The 25536-nt window shown below is 28.2% G+C and overlaps 1 protein-coding gene across 2 annotated transcripts in view; it reads left to right on the plus strand.

Annotated features, from left to right (window-relative positions):
• The first annotated feature begins 3323 nt into the window (after positions 1-3323).
• Positions 3324-25536, plus strand: part of LOC148226095 (netrin receptor UNC5C-like) — a 78172-nt gene continuing 55959 nt past the window's right edge. For both annotated transcript variants that reach the window (XM_088204358.1, XM_088204359.1), the window contains exon 1: positions 3324-3536. The gene's annotated coding sequence lies outside the window, so the exon portion shown is untranslated. The remainder of the gene's footprint in view (positions 3537-25536) is intronic.

The following is a 25536-nucleotide window of genomic DNA, read 5'->3' on the forward strand; positions in this document are numbered from 1 at the left end:
GTGTTTATTCTGATAATTTTTAAAATAGCGTCTTACTCACAAAATATTTATTTTTACGGAAATAGAACTTTGTAGCACAATCCCGAAAAAATAGTGTCTGCCAGAGTCTCAAAAATATAAAATAAGGCCCCCTACATATGAAACATGGCAGAAAAGGTAAAATGCTTAAACAAATTTGGAAAACAAATAAGAAGAGATTTCAGAATGATATCTACCTTTCATAACAGCCAGATGATAGACACAGAACGTAAACACAGAACGACCAACCTTACAATATATAATGAATTGTAATAAATATATGAGGTATTATAATATTTCGAAAAACAATTGAATAAATAAAAAAAAAATGTTTTGTTTTGTTTTATTCATTCAGTGTCTATCAAAATTTGAATCGTAACGGCAAAATTAAATTCAAAGATTTTCTTTTGAGTAAGGCTAAAGGACGGATGCAGAATTCAGTGGAATCTATCGATTCTGAAGACATTTCAACGGTTTCTACCATATTTTGCTGTGCCCGTGCTGTCGATCCAACAGAAAGGCTTTCGGATAAGCTAAAAAACCATCAACCAATAAAAATAAAAAGTGGGGAGTAATATGCGAGAAGAAAACGTTGCGCTTATTCTGCACATGGAATAAGAAAAGATACAGCATACAAGAGCAGAAGTTGTGAAATTCCTCTTCATATTGACAAGTGTTTTTATAGGTATCAAAAAATAGTGAAATAGATAAAAAAAAGTGTAAATAATAAAAATAAATAGTGTGGTTTATAAGTGTAATAATAAAAATATATGTGTCCATGACAGTTGATGTAGTGTGGTTTATAAGTGTAATGATAAAAATATATGTGTCCGTGACAGTTGTAAGCAGAAAAAGGACGCCGAAAAATTTGGTGAGTGCAAATTATATTATATTATTAATAGATATTTTTTATTAATCGTTTATACAAAAATTTATAAAAGCATTTAAGCATACAAATTATTAATTTATAAATATATGGTTTGTAACAATTGCAACCATTTTAAATTTACACAAAATATTAGGAATGAAAAATACATATTTATTCGTGTATGATTTTATTCCTCAGAGATTCTTTTAAGTGCAATAATATTTTTTTTTCAATTATTTCACAACAAATGAATATGTTGATAATTAATCTGAATTGTAGCGTTCTTCCCCTGGTTTCTTAATCTGTGAATCATTACGGTTACCCAAATGGTGAGGAAATTGCAAAATAACAAACACCCGGTAAAAATGTTCATAAGTTAATGGATGATATTTTTTTGAAGTTCTTTGATTACTGTGTTATCTAATTTATTTATATATACCGTAACGATTTTACTTTTTAATTTTGCAATAACATACAGTATTTTAAGTTGAAAAACTTTGTTATTTGAAGTACTATTAACCGGGATTATTTGATTTCTTTTGATTGGATTTGTTTTATGATTACATAGGCAGACAATTTGACCCTGAAATTTTTTTATGTTCAAGAAGTGTAACGTAATTTTTTTTATGCATACATTTCATAAAAAAAATTCACGAGCCCCAAAAAGGTGATGTCTCATTGTATTGCGTCGCAATGGGATAAGACGACTCTTTTTACAAAAATTTAAAGTAAAATTTAATTTATTTTTTATTTGATAGTACGTACAAATAGTATACTACTATGTTTGATTATCATATAGAGGCAAACTTGATGGTATCTCAGTATTTTTTAATAAAAGAAAACGCATGCCGCAGGACTCATGCCTGAGTTCACGGCCACTAAGCAATGTTCTTTCAAGACTCGTATACGAGTCCTCGGGCGTTAAGCTGCTGAATATAAAAAATGTTCGTAAATGCTTTAAAGAAATTCCCACATTTTTCAGTTGATCTTGAATCGACGACCAGAGTAGACAGTGCGTATCTTTTCTTAGACATGGGTGTACCCATCAGACAGGAGCCTACGCCCTTGGCTTGTCGGGTCGGTTGCTTCTTAACAGGCTAGTGCTCTCGACGCCAAACTTTTGACTTTGATAGGTTGGGCCAACATTGAGGGCACCTTCTAGAGAAAATACCATTTGCGTTCTTACGCCAATTCTAAAGCTATAAAAACGAAATAAGTATACGCCTTTAGAAAGTGACATTTGCTTGATTGATATCTCTGAGGTCGAAAAATTGTGTAACGGAATGTTGTGGCTTATGATACTATTTGTCTTCCAGTGATATATTGTTTCCAGTGACCATTTCATAACAAAGAAATATTCATTCAATACACTGGAGAATCTTTGCGTGCTATTTATGAGGGAACCCATTAGTTCTATTCGTAACGAGAGTCTTTGTGTAATCGCACTATTGTAAAATGACTTTTGGTCACATTAATTACGCGAGCTTCAAAAATAAGGTCATTTGCAAAAGTGGCTCAGTGTGGTCTCCACAATATGATATTATTAGTATAGTTTTTTTAATGACAATTAGGCGTTTCTTTGGATTTTTAATGACATTGTTTTGGATTTTGAGGCCGAAATGGTGACTTTGCAACTTTAATGTGTTAAGCTATTTTAACGCGTCTCTCACCACGTCTCTTGCCGATTCTTTCGTATGCGCTGCTATTGTCATCTGTGATTAAGTGTCACATATTTAGTATTGCTGGTTCGAGACAACTCAGATGAAGATGTTGGCGGGCCAATTGCATCTCTTCTTAGATACACCCACGAAATGTGTTTACGCCTTAAAAGTCAAACGGCCCAAAAATCTACTTCAGAGATCGTTGACAAGTGTGTAGCATAACAATAGTCCTTTTCACCATTATCTATTTCGCTTCCTTTCCACACAAAGAGTAGTTTTTTTGTATTTATGTACCTCTAAATTATAATGAATTGTGCAGGTGGTTAAGAGAAACAAGAAAAATGTAAAAAAATAGGACAATCCCTGTTTCTAAGACGTTTTTCATTTTAATTGATAGCAGTATTAAATACGTCTTTAATGATTTTCAGAAATATCACTAGATAATTAAATGTCACGCTTAACGAATTAATGACGCAATCAACATATTTCACACCACCCATGAGTGTCATGTTTTTATCGTAAAATCACACCATGAATATGTTAATATGAATATACTTTCAGTGCAAAAAATCACAGATAGATAAACCATTTTTTCTCCACATTTTTTATCGCGTCACATTCTCATCGTCTCTGCTGCAGAGGTCTAAAATATATATCTCTCATATGTTCCTCGGCTGCACCGGCGTGTTTTTATGCCTTTTCTTTCGCTCACCTTCCACTTTTCTCTATCTGTCCCTTTTTAACGCGCATGTCCACAAGAGTACTCGGAACCAACCAGTCTCGGGCCGACCGCGAGAGGGCCAGGTCGCACTCTATCGTAAGGGACATATATCCGAGCGGAGATCGCAAAACGCCGGCAAAACGCGAAATATGAATACCACCTTTTGAACCAAGATATCTAGTGACATTTGTGACATAATTACAGTTAATTAAATAAAAAAGTGACGTTAAAAAGTAACACATGTCGTGTTTGTGATCCTTGTTCAATGGTACGTAATATAATATAATAGAATAATATATGTATCAAGTGTCTCCATACAATGTTTTATTTTTGTGTGTATGTGTATTTATTAAACACGCAATGTATGAAAGTTGTTAAACGGCAGATGTTTTTGCCCACCCTTTCACCCTTTTATGTATTTTATATTGGGTCGTTAATTTTGCTTTTTATTTTTTTTACCCCTACACTTAGATGGATTCGTAATTAAATATTGTTTTGAATCATATAGTGAAAAATAGAATATAGGATAGGTGAAAGCATATACATTTTTTGTGTAAGCTTTTAAAGCTTTCGTGATTTTATATTATTTTTTAGTTTTGTAGTTAAATATTATTTTGAATCATGTAGTGAAAAGTAATAAAAGGGTTAGTAAATACACATACATTTTTGTGTAAGCTTTTTAAAGCTATATAATATAAAGTACTGTTTTTGCATGAGACCAATTATATTTCATTTCGTGTGGGAAAAAATTTGCCAGGTAGATATTTCTTTTACACAGTTGATGTATGAAACAGTACCATTTATTATTTTAATTTTTATTGAAACGGTTATATTATGATACAACTCTTACTAATTATATTTTAAATTAAATTAATTTGATACTGACAAATTTGTATATAAATACATATATGATTTTAACGATAAAATATAATATTACTAAATTTTCAGTATATTAATATTTATTAGAATATATTTGCTAATGAAGCTGTTTTTTGTTCTATTTTTACTAACAAAATTATTTTTTATTGATCCCAATTGAAATAAATTAATATTTTATAAAACAGATGATTTGTTTTTACCTTTGACTTATTCTTTAAAAATGCTTAAAAATACTCCTAAAAGGCTTTCTTTTATATTAAAACATTAAGCTTAGTTATTATTTATTTTTTTCATACAAAGCTAAAATATTTTTTATCTATATAAATTAGTGTTTAATTGAATCTTAAATATTTACCTTTGATTAATAAATTTTTATTACACCTAATCAATTAATTATTATTTTATTATGGAAATTTTCATTTACTTGCTCGAAAAGAAAATCGTGACTGACTTATTAAGACGCTGTCACGATCTTTTTACTTATTTTTATTTTCTTCAGCTATACATATTCATTATGACTAGATTTCGATTTCGAAACATAAGCTAATAATCTTTTTGCCATATGATTAATTGCGGCTATTCATATTTATATTTCAACAGACCGAAGCGTGTGAATGTTTTTATGATATAATTAATTTACGACTGTGGTTTGTGCATATATTTAATGCAGTTTGTGTTCGGAATTTTTACTTTTATAAATAGAGGTTTATTTGTATGCTAAACGGCTATGAATATAAAATTACAAAATACACTTTTAACGTTTCGGTAAATCGAGCCACTTATGTTTATTAAAATAAATCTAAAAACAATAACAGCGGTGTATTTTAGTATTTATATAAAGATAATCCGTTATATTTATATAAAGATAAGTATTTTGCCTGTAAAGTAATATATAAGCACTGAATATTATTTTATATATTTAATTATTGTAAAAAGAATATTGTTTTTTATGTAAAAGTAATTATTAACAACAATTAGATAAGTTTATGATTTACTTTTGTTGAATAAAAGTTTCAGGATATTTTTTTATTAGGTTTTTGCAATGAACGGCGGTAGAATAAGAAATTTATTGACCATTGAAACGATTTGTAATATTTGATTATTCATTAAGCAGTAAAATTGTATAAAATAATTACTTACATATTGTATTTGCTTATTAATCGCTTGTCTCATTCTACCGGTTACTAGGAAGAATTTATCAGTCTATATATACTTGTCGATATAAATAGGGTGCTACTTTCTATCAATCTTGCGATTCTGATAACACGTCTTTTCAGTACTGCAATACTTTAATGAACGTGAAATTATATAAAACAAGATCGTTGAAGTAAATATTTTTTTATTTTTGTACAATGTTCGAGTTTGTTAAAAAACAAATACATAACATTATGTATATAATTCAATTGAATTGGTATTTTTAAAGAAGCCTATTATATTTTTTATAAATGCGTATAATATACGTTAAAACGTAGATTACGTGCTTCGTGTCCGTTGACAGTCCACGTCACAGAATCGAGTTCATTAGACGGCTTACGAGCAAAATCCTCAATTTTGAATAATGATGCGTCGAATGGGTTTTTAATTTTTTACCCAACCCCAGCCCATTGTGCTTAATTTTTTTCATTCCAAAAAGAGACCCTTTGAGCTCGAGCCTTGAATGTGCTTCCTAATCCATTTTTTGAGCTCATTTGCGTCGGTAATCGGTTTACCGATCCGCACAAATGTGGTTTTTTTCCCACACAGAACAAGGGCCACCCCATTTTTTATTCCGAGAGGCGCATAACAAGATTGTATCTAATTTGATTCAGTTCCGTATCAGATTTCGTTTCTTTGCCGTCGTACCGATAAATTCGACTAAATGAAACCCCACCCCTATTTAAAATGTAATAGTACATGTCGTACCGTTTTTAAACATTGCTTCCAGTGGCGTTTCGTGATAAATTATATTTGGGTGTCGCATACATTTTTTTTGAAAATATAATATGTAGTCGATGAACGACGACGATAGGCGTAACGCAATCTCTAGGATAAAAATGCTCTCTATAGCGGCCAATTATTGTACATGGCAATGGGTACGAGAGAAACAAATCAAGCAAATTTTTTCGCATACGTACTTGTCGTATTTGTGCATAAATCCCTCATGCATGTGCATATAAATTTAATGCTGTATGTGTTATCTTATGAATAATCCGATTGCTGCAATTTTAAAAAAAAATTTGGCGTAATAAGTGTCGCCTCACAACAAATTTCTGTCATATAAAACGCTTTTTGTGTATTTTTTTTATTTGCAAGATTATATTTGCTTTGGTAGTTAACTGATTACGCGAAATAGCTAGTGAGCTTTTCCACCTACAAGCCAGTTCAGTTGACATAGAGCCTGCTCATTGTCTTTGCTAGAAACAGATTGTAGATAAAAATTATTTTTCATTTTTTGTAGCAAAAATCAATCTAAAGAGCTAGAACTTTATGGAACTGTAAAAATTTTGCTATTTTTTTTCAAATTTTATTCAAAACAAGCCCTTTTCTTGAATAATGTAAATTTAATGTGCGATGATTAAAGATATTTACAGTTAAAAGAATAAAAATAATATATTACCTAGCCGCGTGTCTCAAACTGTATTTAATTATTGACAGCAGCCGTCTTGACAATAGCGCTCTCTGATTTTTTACATCTATTAGGCTAATCTTATTTTGTATGGTGAGAGATTTTTTTATATAATAAATACTTATGCATAGTTTAAAAACAGACAAATATTTGGTAATCAAATATTCTAATATTTAAATTTAAGTCTTTGCTTGTTACCCATCACATAAAAATGAAGCAAGAAAAGTTCAATTTTCGTTATTGTCTTGTTAAAATTTCCCATACAGTTCCTTTAAATTTTATTTTTAAATCTGGTTCATCGTTGGTTTTTTTCTTTTTATTAACAAGATAATTCTTATTTAATGATAAATTTTAAATAGAATTGTTTATATATTTTTATATTATGTATATATAAACATACTTTTTGTATTTTTTTTAAATTGATATTTAATATATATTTATAAAATGCTCATTAGTATTTTAAATTTATACAATTATTAAAGATACGCTGTTCATTTTTAAAAATTTCAAGGAACAGATTAAAATATCAATATTTTCACAAAATGTGCTCTAACATACATATGGTGTAAATATGTACGAATTTAAGGATTGATAAGAATCGACATAATTTAACTTTATCATACACTTTTATGGGACGCAATATATCTGTCATTATGGTATTTTCTAAAAATAAAATTCGATCGAAGCCGATATTACTAGTCATGGAATTCGTTTGGAAAAGTATTCGGGTCGAAAATAGGTGCGGAGATCACAATCGAACGTTTTGGATCTTGATAAAACGCTTAAATTAGCCTATTAAAAAGTAATACTTATTCGAACTTTTATTTTTGTTTTCTAAATGTAGTACTATATATTATTGTATTTATTGAGTGGAAAATAGAGGCACGTGTTCGTTGGCAGCCTAATCCCGATTATGTATTGATAATCGTATTAGTGCCATTGAAAAGGCATGTAAAGGAAAATATTGTTGTGAATTAAATTCAATATTAATTCAAAGGATTATTGGTTATTTATTTTTAACTGAATATTTCAATAAAAAAGTCGCAATCAATAATTTAGAAATTTTTGCAGATGACTAGTTTAGGCAATCAAACATCTGTAAAAATGTAATTAAAATATGTATGTATATAATATAAATTGCCAGTAGATAAATTAGTGAAAAATAACTATTATAAAAAATATTTTTATAAATGCAAATTTATTTAATAAAAACCTATTTGAGTTATCGGATATACAAATTACATCTATATCTTGGCACGCTTATGAATAAATATTCGCCATCTCTTATGTATGTATGTAAACTAAATACTAGACTGTTTATCCAACACTAGTATATTTTTATATTATACTTCGTAAAATTCTCTTTTCAAAGGTAAACCATAAAAGAGATTAAGAAAAATGTAACTGCCATATGAAAACAGTTTCTTTGAGCGCTTTTCTTCGGATTTATATTGTAAGAACGCTGCAATAAATGTATTACAGTTAATAGAAGTAAATATTAAACTCAATTAGTTACAAATCTTTAAAATATGTATTTTATATCAATTGTGAGATTAAGCATTCCGGAAATAAAAGATTGCTAAAATATCTGGTCTTTTTTATATTTACATTATATTTTATTTGGTCTTTTTTAATGACATATGTTGCTTTATTATATAACATTAAATTATAACAACCGTGTGAAATATTTAACTTTGGTCTTTTATCAGATTATTAAAATATAATTTTGTAAATAAATTTGAGTAAAGATAAATTGTATTATAAGCCCTTAGTTTCATATAGTATTTTTGGCAGCCACTATTTTTTATTAAAACTTGAGTTTCTAAATACCTAATTTTTTTAATTTATGCGTTTATTATGCAAAAAATATTTAAGTTAAAACCATAAAATTAGGGACTTTTTAAAAAATCATATCCATATTTTTTGTAAATATGTATATTATAAAATATTAGGTAATGACATGTTTAGTTTGAAATGATTTATATTCTTATTATTTACAAATATTTTATTATCATTAAAAATTATTTTTGCTTTTTGATAATGTTGCTGAGGTTCAAAAGAAATTTTATCTGTCGTTAATCTAAGCCAGATGGTCTTTCTTTGACTACTGTAATGTTAAGTAAATATTATATAAATATATTAAAATAAAAAATTCTGATTTTATCAAGAAAAAAATGTCGGTTTTTAGCTTATCATTTAATTAATTAATCGGGACATCAATCTTTTATCTACTCAGTCATAACATATGTTCACTCTTATAGTTTTTTTGTGAAAATAGATATTAAGTTAATAAAAACAGACTTAAGTTTTCGTTGGTTGTGGAGTATATGCAACAGATTTAATAGCAAGAAATAACATTATAAAATATAATATATGTAAAATCTTTCTAAATTCTCTCCAAAAGTATTATTGGTCGTTCTTATATAAAGCCACAGATGTATAAATATAAATTCAATATGCTTGTACAAAAGCAACACGTTTATTTGGCGAAATGTTTTAAACAAGCCCATAAATACAATTTTATCCGAGGCCCCTTATTGTTGCTCCCATCGAAGCAATTCCTTTTATCAGCTCGTATTTAGAGGCAACAAAAGCCCGTTTTCCACCCACGTACGGGGAGCATAATGGAATCGAGATTTTCTGCATCAGAAGGCCATTAATAAATTCCTCACTTTGAAGTTCGGTTATTAGCTTCAATCTTTAATGCCTTCGCCGAAATTTTGGCTTTTGCCATCCGGCGCGATAGGCAGTAAACCAATCTATGGCCAGAAAGGCTTAATGGTAACTCTTAGCCGAGCGGCGTTGGGCTGAATACTAAACCGCTAAGGTTTCCATATTAGGGCAGCCTAATAAGTGTTACGAATACAAAGTTGGATGCCTAAATTAAGCAAACTTCCCCATCGGCCAAGAAAGCAATTAGTTCGAGCCAACCCCCGGGTAACACGAAAAAGTGAGCCTACAGAAACACTAAATTCGCGCCACCCCTACACAACAGTTGTACTCCTCCAACGTTATTACACCTTTAATTAACTCTAATTTTTAATTTATACAAATTGCCCATGGTTCCGGCTTAAATCCGCACTCGGAGCAGATGTTAACTTCACGGATTTAAATATCTATCTGACTTTGGGTTCAAATGTACTATGCTGTTTTTAGAAAGAAAAATTATGAATTATAAATTTTAAATCGATTAAAAATTTAGTAACATGTTTAATAAATGTTTAATCACAAAAATAAAAAATAGCAATAAATAATTATATTAAACGAATTAATAATGTACGTATAAATGTGCTGGGACCGCCCGTAATCGTTGCAATGAAATAAGTAAAAGTCCAATAAACTAGTACCCTTATTTCTGTCTTTCAAAGAACATATCTTAATCTCGTTGGCATTATACAAACGGTTCAAAAGCACTTTCAAAGAGAGACTTCAATGGTCAGTGCCAAATACAGAGGATACGGTCGATGCATAGTGCGATAGAATTCACCAATAGGTAGCGAGTGTCACTCGCACACACATTCCATAGAATTACATCGTTGTCTATTTTAAACTATTTTCGAATCATGGTACGCGGATGGTTAAACTAGATATTTATTAAGCAATAATAAATAATATGTTTCCGCTCCGAAGCATAGCATTGGCCAGAAGGGACGTAGACTTTTCGAGCCCGTACTAAATTCACTTCCGCAACTTCAGGAATATATACTATTTTAGGAACTTAATCCAGAACCATGACTTCACTTTTAACTTAGAATAAACGAGAAATCAATTGAATTCAAACCATGTAGAGCTACGCTGAAATGAGTCTTAGAAGACCGAGAAAAGCAAAAAATAATCTCAATAGTTTAATATGCTCTTTGAATTGAAAAGATATCTCACTATACTGTAAGGATCCTAATAATTACTTATCCGAAATAAAGAGGTTTTAAAACGCATTGAAGGGTTGAGAGAGTAATATTACATATACTAAGTACATTACAATAGAAATAAAATATTTTATTTCAATGAGCTTATGTTTCATTCATTTATAAATTTCTTAAAGAAAACTTTGACAAACCATCGTCTCTATTGTTACTTTTTAAAATCTTGATTTACGTATTCGTAAAAGATTATGACACACAACTTATTTTCGTTTAAGATAATCTTAGAGCGTTATTTATGACGCTGATACTAAAAACTGTTCTCGATAAAATAGTTATATCTAAAATATGAACGCATATTCAATATTTAAAAAATCTTATCTCAGCACGATAGTAAAAACATTCAATATTTTAAAACGCCATAAATATCAACAGTTGGAATAGCGGCGAAAGTCCCAATATTTTTTTCTCCCTTATCTAAAGAAAAAATATAAGATTAATGACTGAGAGATAAAGCGATATTTCGTTCCGCCTATCGCTCAAGTAATTAATCCCGGACACACAACGGCAAGGGTGAAACATATTTTCGGAAAACTTATTACCGCAACGGAAAAATATAGGCCAGAGATTCCGATAACGAAAGGCCACATAAAAGAAAAATACATTCTCATCTGGAAAATTATTGGCCCCGTGATATTTACAACGCTTCCTTCTAGCACTGTTTTACCATCAGGATATAATAAGTTGTATAAATAGTGATTATCCTATGGCCATAGTAATCCAAGACAGACGCCTATACTAAGCCATTTCTCTAGTTTCAATCAGTTGTAGTATTAAATTATGGTAATTTAATAACGCCGTTTGCTGCAGGCTAGCATTAGAATGGAATATTATTTCGCACCATGAAAATGGATGAACTATGGCGGAAAAGAAGGCGGAAGGGAAAAAGTTGAAATTCGCCAGATTCGAACGCTGCAGATGACAACGAGAACAAGAAGGGAGAGAAAGAGGAAGATAAGAAACATCCGAAATAAAGGAAGGGCCTTATAAGATGAATGACGCTGCAGAAAAAATGTAATTGATTAAGCCCGCCCTATGCTGTGTACTATGTATAAGACGAACGGAGGATCGTGCAAAAAGTGACTGTCTATGGATGTTCGATGAAAATCTCATAAAGGCGGAGTCTGTTCAAATAGAAGATAAAATACCTATCTATAATATATGATATTGAAGAAGGTTTTCTTTAAATATTTTTAAATATTATATTATATATTTTAATAATGGCGTACTTAATAATTTTATAAATAATTTTCAATAATAATGTAAAAATCATAAAATATTTTTATTTACAGTAACACACTCTATAACATATATTATTATTATTCTCATACATTATGTTTATTGTAAATGAACAGATTTTAATACAATAGCAAAAACTGTATTAAGCTTTGAGTAAATTTATACTACTTTTACTCTGATATTAATAGGTGTAACAGTGATTTATTTTATTATTACCTTAAAAAAACATAATATCAAGAGTAAAGGTCGTATTAAATAAACTCAGCAAATATAATATAATTCAAACTTTTCTTTATACAATGTATGTATATGTTTATATGTGCTACGTGCGGACTTAATACGTACTTATAAATGAACATACATATATTATTGTGACTATGTATACTTCTATCAATGACTAGTATTGCCTTTGTCATATAAAAAAGAGGTGATAAAAATACGTTGAGGGTAATCAACCATTCAATTTAGTTTCTCTCTAATTATTAAAACAATCAGAATAATTGCTTTATTATATAGACTAATTGTATTCTTTATATAAATGTCTTTATTAAAAATGTATTTACAAAGTGCTTAAAGTGGTATATGAAAAAAAAAATACAAAATAAAAAAATGGTTATTCAAAGTTAAAGATCATTAAAAATAAATATTTACTATTGTAATATCAGTATAATGATTCAAGAGCTTAGCTTTTCATAGCTCGTACATAAAAATCGATTCACTTATATTGCGATATTATAACTTTTGAGTATGATTCTTAAGTTATATTGAAAGGTACACAGTACAGTGGGGTTCAGTTCAAACTGATTAGGCAAAACTTGAGACGTACAATAGCAATGCTTATGTAAAATAATTGACAAGGTTGTAAAATATTATAAGATTTACGAACCCTCACGAATGAAGGCTCGTTACTTGAAACCTTACTTCAGTTATATTTAACCTTATGTTTCGCTTAACTCTTTTTGCCATTTATGTGCTATATTTATTATCATTACACTACAGTAAAATATTTATTACGTATAAACCTTTTAAGTTATTTTATTATTTTTAATAAATACTATAGGAACTACTTGACTATTTAAAAATATTTTTCACTATTTCGTTTGTGTTTTCTTTATTAATTTTCCATTTTAAAATGACATACTTTTCTGCTTTTTATTAAAAGAAAATTGCTGAAATACGCATGGTTACTTTTTTCAATATAATATATTAATCAACAATATAAACCCTAGTTCAACGAGAAATCGTTTATTAGTTACAGTTTTTTTCTATTATATTTGGTTTTGTTTTTTGTGTAATAAATATCGGTATTTTTTAGCTTTACTGTTTATTTTAAACAAGTACCTACATACTTAACAGCAATATTTAGTTTATTATTCTTGCTTTGAATATTCAATTAAAAAAATAAAATAAAATAAATATATTTTATAATATATATTAATATTTGTTAAATATATATTAATCCTTGAAAAAACTTTAGGGTTTTGAGGGCAATGGGCTGTGACTTTACAGCCAAATATACGTCTAGAAAGCAAATAACAGTTTATTTGATAAACATATATAAATTATCACATATATACAGAAATGTAAATGCCGATTTCAGGCGTGTCGAGTTGTATTATTGTCAGCTGTGAATTCGTGGAGCAGCTGGAATATATCTTGATGTGTTTTTTGTGATAATGATGGACAATTTGTTGATGTGCAGTACCTCTGCTGCTGTGATGTGGAAGATAGATCTTATGACTAATATGAGATCTATCTTCGATTGTTATAAAATACACTGTGTGTGGCAATACTTTTGAGGTGTGTTTTCAATTGTTCATGTGTTTTTGAAACCCACAAAAAACTTCATAATTTTTAAACCCTCTTATATTTTTTCCCAATCTCATGAATGAATTAAAAAAAAAGCTCTGCAATAACCTAATGTAACTCATTAAATTAAAAGTATAAAAACGTGACAGAATTTGCCAGTATTATTCGTTTGCCTTGAACAATTTACAAACCACTGAATCGAACCGTTCTCAGACATTCCATTCAATCACCCTGCTCATTTCGAATTCCATCAACAGAAAACTCTTTCCTTCACTTTGGCAAAATTATATATGGATCCTGTAATTATCGTTGTTCACAAGTCGACTTCTCGTTATCCACTTTCGTCTGTGAACTGAATCGATTTCGCGTTCATTCGTTAACGACTCGTCTGGCTCGACAGTCTGGTGCTCATTCCTTTTCTTAAAGTGAAATACATATATACATGTACACATACATACAACCATAAATATGTGATATGTATCCACGTTACTGTAAAAGTTTGAAGATCAACAAATATTAAAAAATACTGTTGTATCACAACATTAAATTTAACTAGTAGATAAATAATTTTAATGTCACTTTAAAGCTTTTTTAATGCAATAAGGTAAATTAAAAAAATAAAGCATTAGAAACGAATAAAAATGATCAATCAAATCTAGACGCTGCATGAAATCAAAAACCTATTAATATACTTGTACTTTTTCTATGTATAATAAAATTTAATAACGGAAAATTATATAATATTAATAGATCATGCAACAACATTTTTTTAAATGAACTTCATTGTTCGAAACTATTAGCCAATTTTTTTAGGATCAATTAATATAGATTTATATTAAACGAAAGAGAAGAGGTAAAAATTTGATATAGAATAAACATTTGTCGAACGTTTTTCACACTCTATTATCCCAAATGAGCAATAAATTTGTGCAAATAATTGCTTGAGTATTTATAAGCATTGCTAATATATAAAAAAACAATTGTAGTGCCGACAAGTATATTTTTCCATAATATCATTTAAAATGATGATGTACTAAATTAATTTGCTCAAATAAAAGCCGTAAAGGCACATGTAAAACTAGTTCCTGCTTGTTTCGCCAGATATTGGTAAGCCTTATAAATTACTAGAACGTGAAGGTTTACAGTAACTTGCACCCATTCGTAAGACATACATATTGTATGTGTACATATAATATAAATCTACAGGAAAATTAGATTAGTGTTCCGTGACGGCGGACGTCAAACAGAGCGCACAAAGAGTTTTACGGCAACGTTTACGCGACATAAATGTAATTTAATTTCACGTCTTTGTCGCGCCGTCTTCGTCTTTTTACGGCAAAGACCTCCCCCCACATTAATAATGCGGATTTGCGAAATTATTTTGCATCCCCGGCGATATCCGAGGGTCGTCTGTGGACTTTGGGCTTAAAAAGCCGCAGCAGCGCGCGACATAATGGAGCTTCGGCTCTGGAAATTCGGCTGAAAACGCGGAATTAACCGTAATGCGCAAAATTTAATTTTGATTAATAAAAAATGAGGAAAAATAAATATAATTTAAAGTTAATACAAAGTACGAGCGAGCTTTATTTGATTATATTAATCGCTTTATTGTAATAATGATTAAAGCTTACGTAAAGTTTTCTTAGCGCTATGTATATTTATGAATATATTTATATTATAATATATGTATATATTTTTTATTTATTGAATATGTATTATGAATACTTATACATAGGTATTTAAAAAAAAACACTGTTTTAATTGGTTATTTAATTTATTTTATTTACTAATTTGTTGTAGAATTCAAGTAAAAGTGCAAATTGTTGAAATATTTTCATAAATAAAATTAAAACACAATGAAATTTTATTGTGATTTATTCAGAAACATACTCTGTTTTAATATTGCTTCATTGTAATATATTCAAAATTATTCAGTGTAAAATTAGATTACTTAAAAAAATACAAAATAAAAATATATACGTATGTATTGCCGATATTTCATACGTAGTATGTACAATATATCAAACAAAGCCACTCTTATATTATGTTTTAAAAAAAATATGTTAATTTTTACGTTATTCATAAATATAATATAAACACATATACTACTGGATTGGAATTATTTTATTATTAATGGACATACATATCTATGTAAAAAATAAAACATATAAAATTCCTTTATTTTAGTCTCATTTTTTAGGAGTAATCTTAGATACATTTTATTTTTTTGGCAGTATCTTTCGTTTCTTGACTTTATCAACATATTTGTTTTATTGTAATTTACTATATAGTTATTTAACTTTACTATCAATTATTATGAATTTTATCAACAAAGCTAAAATTGGACTATTTTTAATGTCTCAATATTTTACATGGAAAATGTTTTTTTTTAATATAGATAATTGCTATAATTATTATTGTTGAAGCATATCTTTTTTTTCTTATATTAAAATATATCACTTAAATTTGATTACAAGCAGTATATGTGATAGTCTTGCGACAGTAAATTTATTTGGTTTTAACCAATGGTTTAAATAAAAAGCCAGTTGTTTTTAACGAGTAATCAATGGTCAGTAGTTAAATTAAATAGTATTATAGGGTCCGTCCGTTTTAAATAATAAAAGTTAGATTAAATAAAATAATGTTTTGCTTAAATATGTATATTTTGATAAAATATTATATATTTATTAAAAATAGTTAGTCACTGACCAGATAATTTAATGCCAAATAAGAAAAAAATATATAAAAACACTAAAAATATATTTATATTTTTTTTTAATTTCTGCTTTAAATAATATAAATCTGCTTAAAATAATCAAAAAAAGTAGCTAAATTTTTACAAAAAAAATCTAAAATAATGTCAGTGTAAAACACACATTCCTCTAATATTTTTTTTTTGGTACATAAATTTTATTTATTTATTTCGTTTACATGTAACGCGTAATTATTTGTAATATTTTGCTAGTACTCATATTTATTAATATATTTATTAACTAAAAGCAATCATTAGTCTGATTTATATGTAAGACAAATTAAATACACATTTTTTTTTATTTTGTTAATAACAAAATGCATACATAAAAAATATAAAATTAGTTCTCGACTATATAAGTTGAATTCCTGAATTTCATCATTGATTTAGCTAAAAGCTTCAGCCATGTCTTTTAGCACAATTTTTGGGTAATTCTTCGAGTTTATCTAGTTATTTTAACTTCATTACAGTTATTTATGCAGCTCAATCAAGTTCTGGGTTGCGAGATCCTTAACAGAATTTCTCAAAAGTTGAATTTCATCTTAATTGCAAATATTGGTTCTCTTTTACTTCCTTCTTAAAATTCATATTGTGATTCTACTGTTTAAAGAGATTGTTTCATATGCAGTTCTTATATGACATTGTTACGTTGGACCATCTTTCTCGAGTATTTTATATTGCATAAAAGACGTTGTATTTTTTTTAATTCTCAGAAAGTCTAAGTAAAAGTGATTCTTAAATAATGAATTTTGCCGTTAACAATACATTTTTAATCAATCCGCTGTAGAATGCTTGTGGTGTTGAGCTAAAAAAACACGTTTATGCTTGAATTTGATTCCAAGAAGTGTAAAGGATGACCTGGAGCATTATTAAAAATTAAAAATATTTTAAAAGCTGTTTTTTTTTCATTACAATATTTCTTTACTTTTGGAATAAAGCAGTCTTGAAAAATGCATTGAGTCGTCCATGCCTTTTTATTTCAATGATAATTCAGCGGTAATTTTGACTTATCGATTCCCTTAAAGGCTTTTAGAATTATATATCAAACATGGATTCAGTTTAAAACCGGCGACATTTTCACCCAACAAAAGGTCTGCGAATGCTTTAAAGCCGGATATGCATTTAGCCTTTTTACGAAAATATTTCCGTTCGGGCATTTTATTTCCAAACTAAGGCAGTTTCATCGACAGTTTATTTTTGTTGTTAGTGTGAATGGAGTGGTCGTAGTCGAGAACTTTATATTGTATAGTATTTTACAATATATTTTTTATATCGTTTACCATGACATAGATCTTTCAAAATTCTTCTAAATTCGCAATCTATAAAATTAATTTTTTTAAGGTTATTTATCGCACCCAAGTCATGAAAAAAATTATTCACATTTCCCTCAAATATATTTTTTTTCAATTTTAACTTCATTACCAAAATATTAATTTGCGTATACATCGAACGGAAACGCTCACGAGAGGTTTTAAGTAAAATTATGTTTACAAAATTGTTACGTGTTTGTCGTCCAAAGGGCGAAGGTTTCGTGGGTCCATAATAAGGCGCTGGGGGTTATTTGCGTTTAATCTGACGCTGAAATTGTGTTTGTCAATGTTACCACAGCTACCATGCGGGCCACGTATTACCCACTTACATTATAGTTTCACTATCTAACATACGTGGTTTTAATTTTGTAAAATTTCATACTTACACTGCGGTTTTCGTAGTGAAAATTCCGCACTAAAAATAAGCCCGGGGGGCGTCCCCGTGCCGGTCGGTTCGCCTTCACTGATTATGATTTACAACTTTACTCGGAAATATATTTACATTGTGTATGTATGGATGTGTATTTGTGTGTTGTATTTCGGAGAGTTTAAAACGTCCGGCGGGTTGCATTCTTGTGGCTTAAAATAAGGAGAAAAAATAACAAACGATAAAATGTAAATTATTTACAATGCGTGCGGATGCGCTTTTTTTCTAGAGTGGCTACTGGTTAAACTTATGCAACAAACGATACTTTTGTGATGCATTATAACCTAAAATATATGTTTATATATTATATGTATTCATCATTTCGCAAAAAAATGTATTAATGTGGTTTAATATATTTCATACCTTGAACACTTAAATTCAATACAAACGTTAATAATTATATACAAAAAAATCTTACAAATAGCTTATTTATTTACTTAAATAAACATTTATTAATAAACATTAAACGCCCCTGACTAATTTTACTATAGTAACGCTGCACGAATAAATTAATTGTCATATAATAAATCGTATCATCAATGCTGAAAATTTATATTTTTGTATACGTAGCACAAAGATACAATTATGCTAGAATCTGATTTATTTAATATGTTTCATAATATAATAAAAATACTATAATATAATAATAAGATAAGAATATTACTAAAACATGAAAAGTTAGAACAGCTGTTTTCTGACATATAGCCGCAAGCTATCTGCCAAAATTCTTTCTTTTCTTATCTATTACATGAAATATGACATATTATATTCCTAAACCCTTTTTCAGAAAAAAATATAAATATATATGTATAAGACAAGATATATTTTGTATATAATAAATTTATTATTTAATATAAAAATGTTTTTAATATAAATCTTATATTTGTGGCGACCACACAAATAAGTTTTCTTAACAATTATTTAACAAAATAATTATTTTTGAAAGATAAATTATTTACTTAAATATTATGAATGATCTGTAAATATACCATACTGATTAAATTTCTTAAATACACATTCATTCATTAGGCAACGTGAGATTTTCTTCAAAAACCATACACGCACAAGTAAAGAGCTCTTATGAATCTCAAAGAACTATAAGTAGGCCCTACAAATTTATAATCCGTTTGATTATTTCCAATGTTTGTCCAGCGCTCTTGCATTTTCGGCAAAGAAAGTCGTTTCTGAGACACATAGTTGAATAAAGCCACGATATTTCTACGTCAGCTTTTTAACGAAGGGCTTTGGTCATCGTCGACGTTGAGAGTCACTTCAGAAGCCAAAAGGGACTTGACAGGAAGCAAATACCTAGGTACGCTGCTGCGATTACGTATTCTGAGCGAGGGGAACGTTTTTTCACATGAATATTAATGCTCTACGTCCGATTTCTTAATTTTATTTGCATAAAAAAATTCACAAGCAACACCACCAATTTTGCCGCTGCGGAAAATCTGGGTCGGGAAATTGACAGGAGCCATTAGCGGCTATAGCGTTAAACACTTTCCTTTGAACATAGTACTTCGGCTGTTCAAAATATTCTCGAACTTTTATGGCTTATAATACATTTCAACCTTATTAGGAATTTAAATCAATATTAGCATTTTTAATATCGACAAAATGCTTTTAAAAATAAACCATCACGGAAATTTATTTTAAACAAAGCGATACAGTAGAATATTATCTATGTATATATAAAACAGTATATTACTTTCAATTTAAGCTAAGAAAACATCTATTTAAGTTCGGGAAATCTATGAATAAGTTGTGTAATTAATATATAATTTATAGTGATCCATCTATGATACACTGATCGTAAAAACTACTATTTTAATCATTTATTCAGAGATTCATTGACTGTAAGTAGGTTTAATTGCCTATTTAGCCTTGTTAGCTCAACTGTTAACAGCGTTTTTATTCTAAACAGTTTTAAATGAAGCCGCTCATGAATATTACGTCTAAATTATCAGTAAATAATATTTTTGTAGATATTTTCCCATTAAAAGCTATGTGAATATATTCCCATTAAAATTTCACATAATTTATTTATTTATATTAGATTAATTACATTGCATTTTAAGATTAAAAAGTTATAATACATGCAATTTTGAATAAATTGTTTACTTAGTAAAAAATCTGCCTTCATATATTTAAGGGTTCATATGAAGTCCAATTATGATAATAACAGTAAAAGCACGACTGACTTTTAAAACTTAAATAATAATTTGGGATTACCTAATATAATAAATTCAGTATTTTTTTTTTCAACTACTTGAATATTGATTATGATATTTGTAATTTATTATTATATTCCTAATCATTTTTAGACATTTGTCATATTACTATATTTTCATTAGGAATTTATATTATCATTTTTTTTCTATTCATGCTTACGCATGTCTATTTGTATATTTTTATTATTATCTATTAAGCTTTCATATATCGATGGAAACAGTTCTAGTAAATTATACTAGCTATATTACTACACATATATATAAAAATACAGCGCATTAAGTCAAGTCGATATTGCCTGGCCGGATGATCTGGTAATATTTTAATGAAACGACTTTAATCCCCATAAAAGGTTCCGCCCCTCTGATCGATACTCTAGACCCGCAACTGCCCGATAGTGTAAAAGCAAACGTATCTCTATTGAAATATGAGAGAATATTTAAGCCGATAGAAAAGTTTGTCGAATAAATTTCAAATTCATGACGGAAACGGGCGAGGACAGAGTAAAAGTTCCGTATATGTATATATTTTTTTTCTTTTTCACGCCCTGGGCGTCGGACCCAATTGCTTTGCGAGTTACGTCCCGGGACCGTTTTTATAAAATATCTCTCTCTCGGACATATGATAGCGTAACGAAAGAAAGGAGTAAGTGGGGTCGTTTCGTCGACTCTTTGACCCGTAACTATTTCGCCCTGAGACCTCACGGCATTGAGACGTAGAGGTATATTCAAGAGGTATATGTACATGTTAGGGAAACGCGAGGAAACGTGAAACGAGTGCGGGGTTGAGATACGGCAAACGAGAAAAATATTGTAATAAAGAGTAAATAATGCAGCCGCGTTGTTCAGCACAAGATGTGCGTTTATAAATTTTAATAAAAGGGTGTTTTTTTATGTTGACTCTTATGGAATTTATTATTGTGTATGCATGATGAAAAATAACATAAATATTGTTCTTTTGAATTAGTCGGGATTAGACAAATATTTTTTTTATAATGTTTCAAGCACCTGCTATTTAGGAGTCATTTAAACAACCATTTTTAACAAACGAAAAAACCGTACCACAAATACCGATAAAAAACTTTATTTATTTATTTTGAAAACACGCGCGCTAGATAATGCTTTTTAACATGGGCAAAATACTATTGTTATACTGCCTTTTAGTTACCGATCGCTAGAGTGGCCATCTGGTCCGTTTATATTTTAAGGCGAAAATACTTTTCGTATCTAAAAAGTGATGCAATTGGCCCTCAAACAGCCTCATTTGTGATTCGCAGAACTGTCTCGAAACAGTTTTATAAAATATGTGATACTTAATCACAAGGGAGAGGGACTTCACGGAGTCACAGCAGCAAAGACGAGCTTGGAGACTGCATGAGCATAAGACACGTTTTTGGGGGTGTTTCAAAAGCGATGCAATTGGCTCACAAATATCCTTATCTGCGGTTCGACTGTCAGCGATATAAACAATACAACATTTAGTCAGAGAGGTAGAGACTCAAAAGACAATCGAAAATAAATGAGCTAAGAGATACCAATGTATAGTGAAGAACGCATCGCGACAATTCTAGTTACTTTACCGAATAATACAACTTGACACGCCAGCAAAGACACTCTGCGACTTCCAAAACCTGCAACTTTAACCTTACTATTACCTGATTTTCCGTAGTCTATTTGGCTGCAAACTTAAACCCCTTCGGTTTATAAAAAAATACATTTCTGCTTTTGATAATATATATGAAAGGCCGCCGAGAGCGAATCCGGGCGCTGGAAAAACAATGATTCCGGGCCTTATGACATGTGTGGAGCAATATGTGAAATGCGATATCGGTTTATGTTTATTCTTCCTCTTACTTTCCTTCGTTCTAAAACTATGATTAGTTTAAGAACTTTTATGAGGTTAGGTTTGGGTTTGAACAGAAAATAGACGTTTCGCAACTGTAAAATGAAATTTCATAGACATTTTAGAGCAGCAAATTAGCACATAGAAGTTAAATTTTATTTTCGCTATATATATATATATATATATATATATATATATATATATATATATATATATATATATATATATATATATATATATATATATATATATATATATATATATATATATATATATATATATATATATATATATATATATATATATATATATATATATATATATATATATATATATATATATATATATATATATATATATATATATATATATATATATATATATATATATATATATATATATATATATATATATATATATATATATATATATATATATATATATATATATATATATATATATATATATATATATATATATATATATATATATATATATATATATATATATATATATATATATATATATATATATATATATATATATATATATATATATATATATATATATATATATATATATATATATATATATATATATATATATATATATATATATATATATATATATATATATATATATATATATATATATATATATATATATATATATATATATATATATATATATATATATATATATATATATATATATATATATATATATATATATATATATATATATATATATATATATATATATATATATATATATATATATATATATATATATATATATATATATATATATACTGTTGAAAATGTATTTAGAATTTACTATTGAAAATTTAACTTTACCCAACAATACACATTCGCTGTAACACTTATATATCGGATGTAAATAAATAACGATAATTGTGTAAATATATATATAGCTACATATAGAAAGGTTAAAATCATATAATTTTACTAGCACTTGCCAGATAATTTATATTTTCACTGGTAAAAATATGTATTTACTGGTGAAAATGTATTCCGATATGAATTTATTGAAATTCAGGATAGATTCGAGACGGTTTTTTCTAGATTTTATTTTAGTATATAGGTTTTAAATCAACGTTTTATTTAAAAATTAATTTATCTCATTTTTGTGTATTTTTTTTATTTTTGTCAAATAAAAAAAATACCTATTTAAAAAAATCAAACTCGATTTGTCACTTGATTCGTTTATAAAAATGTTTATTTTAATAACACATGTGACTGGTTTATAACTATTTATATGTATAATATGTTATAAACTACAATATAATAAAAAATAAGGATATAAAATAAATCAAATCATAAAAAACACTTTTTAAAACTATAAAAACCATTTATATTTTTATTGTTGAAATATATTATGGACTCATTTTATTAGTAAGTAGCATTTTTAAAGCGTTAACGTCACAATGGAATTTATTAATTTTTAATTAATAAGTAACTCGCTAATTTATGAGAAGCTCCAATTATTTTTGCAGATTAGATTATTGGGACGAAATGAGTCATATTTAAAATTCCTTTTTACTGCTTATTTATAGAAGACTGGAAATTGTCATTCTTGTTTTGAGAATGACATGTAATTAGATTTGTTTATCTTGTAAAAATATTGCAGAAAAATAAATATATGCAATACTTGAATTTTACTTCTGTCGCTATGCCTTTCTTGTCTAAATAAAAATTTTTCCCTTATCAATCCATGGCTAAATTGGCTTAAAACTGTTTTAGTAGTCATTAATGAAACTAATGTTATTTTTAATAAATTGCTTTTTTATAATTATATGTTATACAATGAAAGGGAAAAGAATCGCTTCGCTCAAGAATTAATTTATTTTTAATTAACCTTCCCAAATTAGCTCAAATTCATCCTACGCACCCAAAGCACAAAAAAATAATCGGTAACATCCCGACAACATAAAATAAACAAACCCATATCTGATTGAAATTCAAAACGCATCCGTACAAGTTACGCTCGGTAATTAATGTTAATTGCGTTTTGAACGGGCGACATTACATACGAAACGGGGTGGAAAACGTTAACGTATTTTTTCGCCTCTTACCAAACGGCAGTTTCTGATTTCATGTACGTCCACATATCGTGTATGTATATTTTTTTTTAATAATTATTTTTTAACAAGGCCCAAAGCGGCCCGCATAAAATATGATATACGATGCAAGCCAACAGCGGGGATTCTATTTCGTCTCGTGTTTAACAAACGCCGAAGGCCCTCCTCCTACGATAATAAACATGTATTTTTAACAATTCCACGCTGAGAATTCAATATATTGGACGGACAGGAAAGCAGGCGGCAAAGGTATAAATAAGAGTATGTATATGGAATCAGAGCAATATGGTTAGCGTACCTGCGCGCAGGTGAAAATATTAGATAGAGGCGGCGGCGATCGTAAAATATGATAAAATAATAAATAGCATTGTGATGTAGGTTGATGTCAAGGGTTTTACAACAAAAGAAAAATGTGTACCGATACATTTTTGTATTTTATTGCGGTTCTCAAAGTTTTTTCAATGCGATAAAATAGTATTGCGAATCTATATTTTTTTTGTGATAATTAAAAACGTATTTGTTTTAAATAAAATGGAAGATATTTAAAAGTAAAGATTTTTTGTATATACTAGGTATATTTAAAAAGTTCATATATAAGTATCACTGATCGCTCAATGAAATATATTTTTTTTCGTGGAATTTTATCTAGGGACAATCTTAAGCATGCACTGCAAACACAAAATAGCTGCCAAGTAAATTAAGGCCTAGTTGAAACACCTTAATAAAAACAGTAGTTTTTCAACCTCATTAGGCAAATTCACGTCTTATTTTAGTAGCAATATATATTTACTTTCCAAAATAGGAAATGTCTTAATTCTGATATTTTTAATTGAAATTTTAATATAAATATATTGGTATATTCATTAATGAACAAATCATTATTTTATGTAACTTAAAAAAGAATACTCAAATAGATTTAGAAAAAGGTTTGATAAAGATCGCTATTTAAAATTATTATCATATTTTCACGTAAATATTTGGAGAATAATTTACATTTTATTGATTATGATTCATAAAGTATTTATTAATATGCTTTGAAATCATATAATGATTATATCTTGATCCACTGATATTACTTATATATACAATATTTGAGTATAAATATTATAAATACATAGTTTGTTTATTTATTAATAAGCCTTAAAATGACATTAT

This window comes from Plectrocnemia conspersa, unplaced genomic scaffold (assembly GCF_051122295.1).
Source record: "Plectrocnemia conspersa isolate PC_06_02 unplaced genomic scaffold, ASM5112229v1 ptg000014l, whole genome shotgun sequence".
NCBI lineage: Eukaryota > Metazoa > Arthropoda > Insecta > Trichoptera > Polycentropodidae > Plectrocnemia > Plectrocnemia conspersa.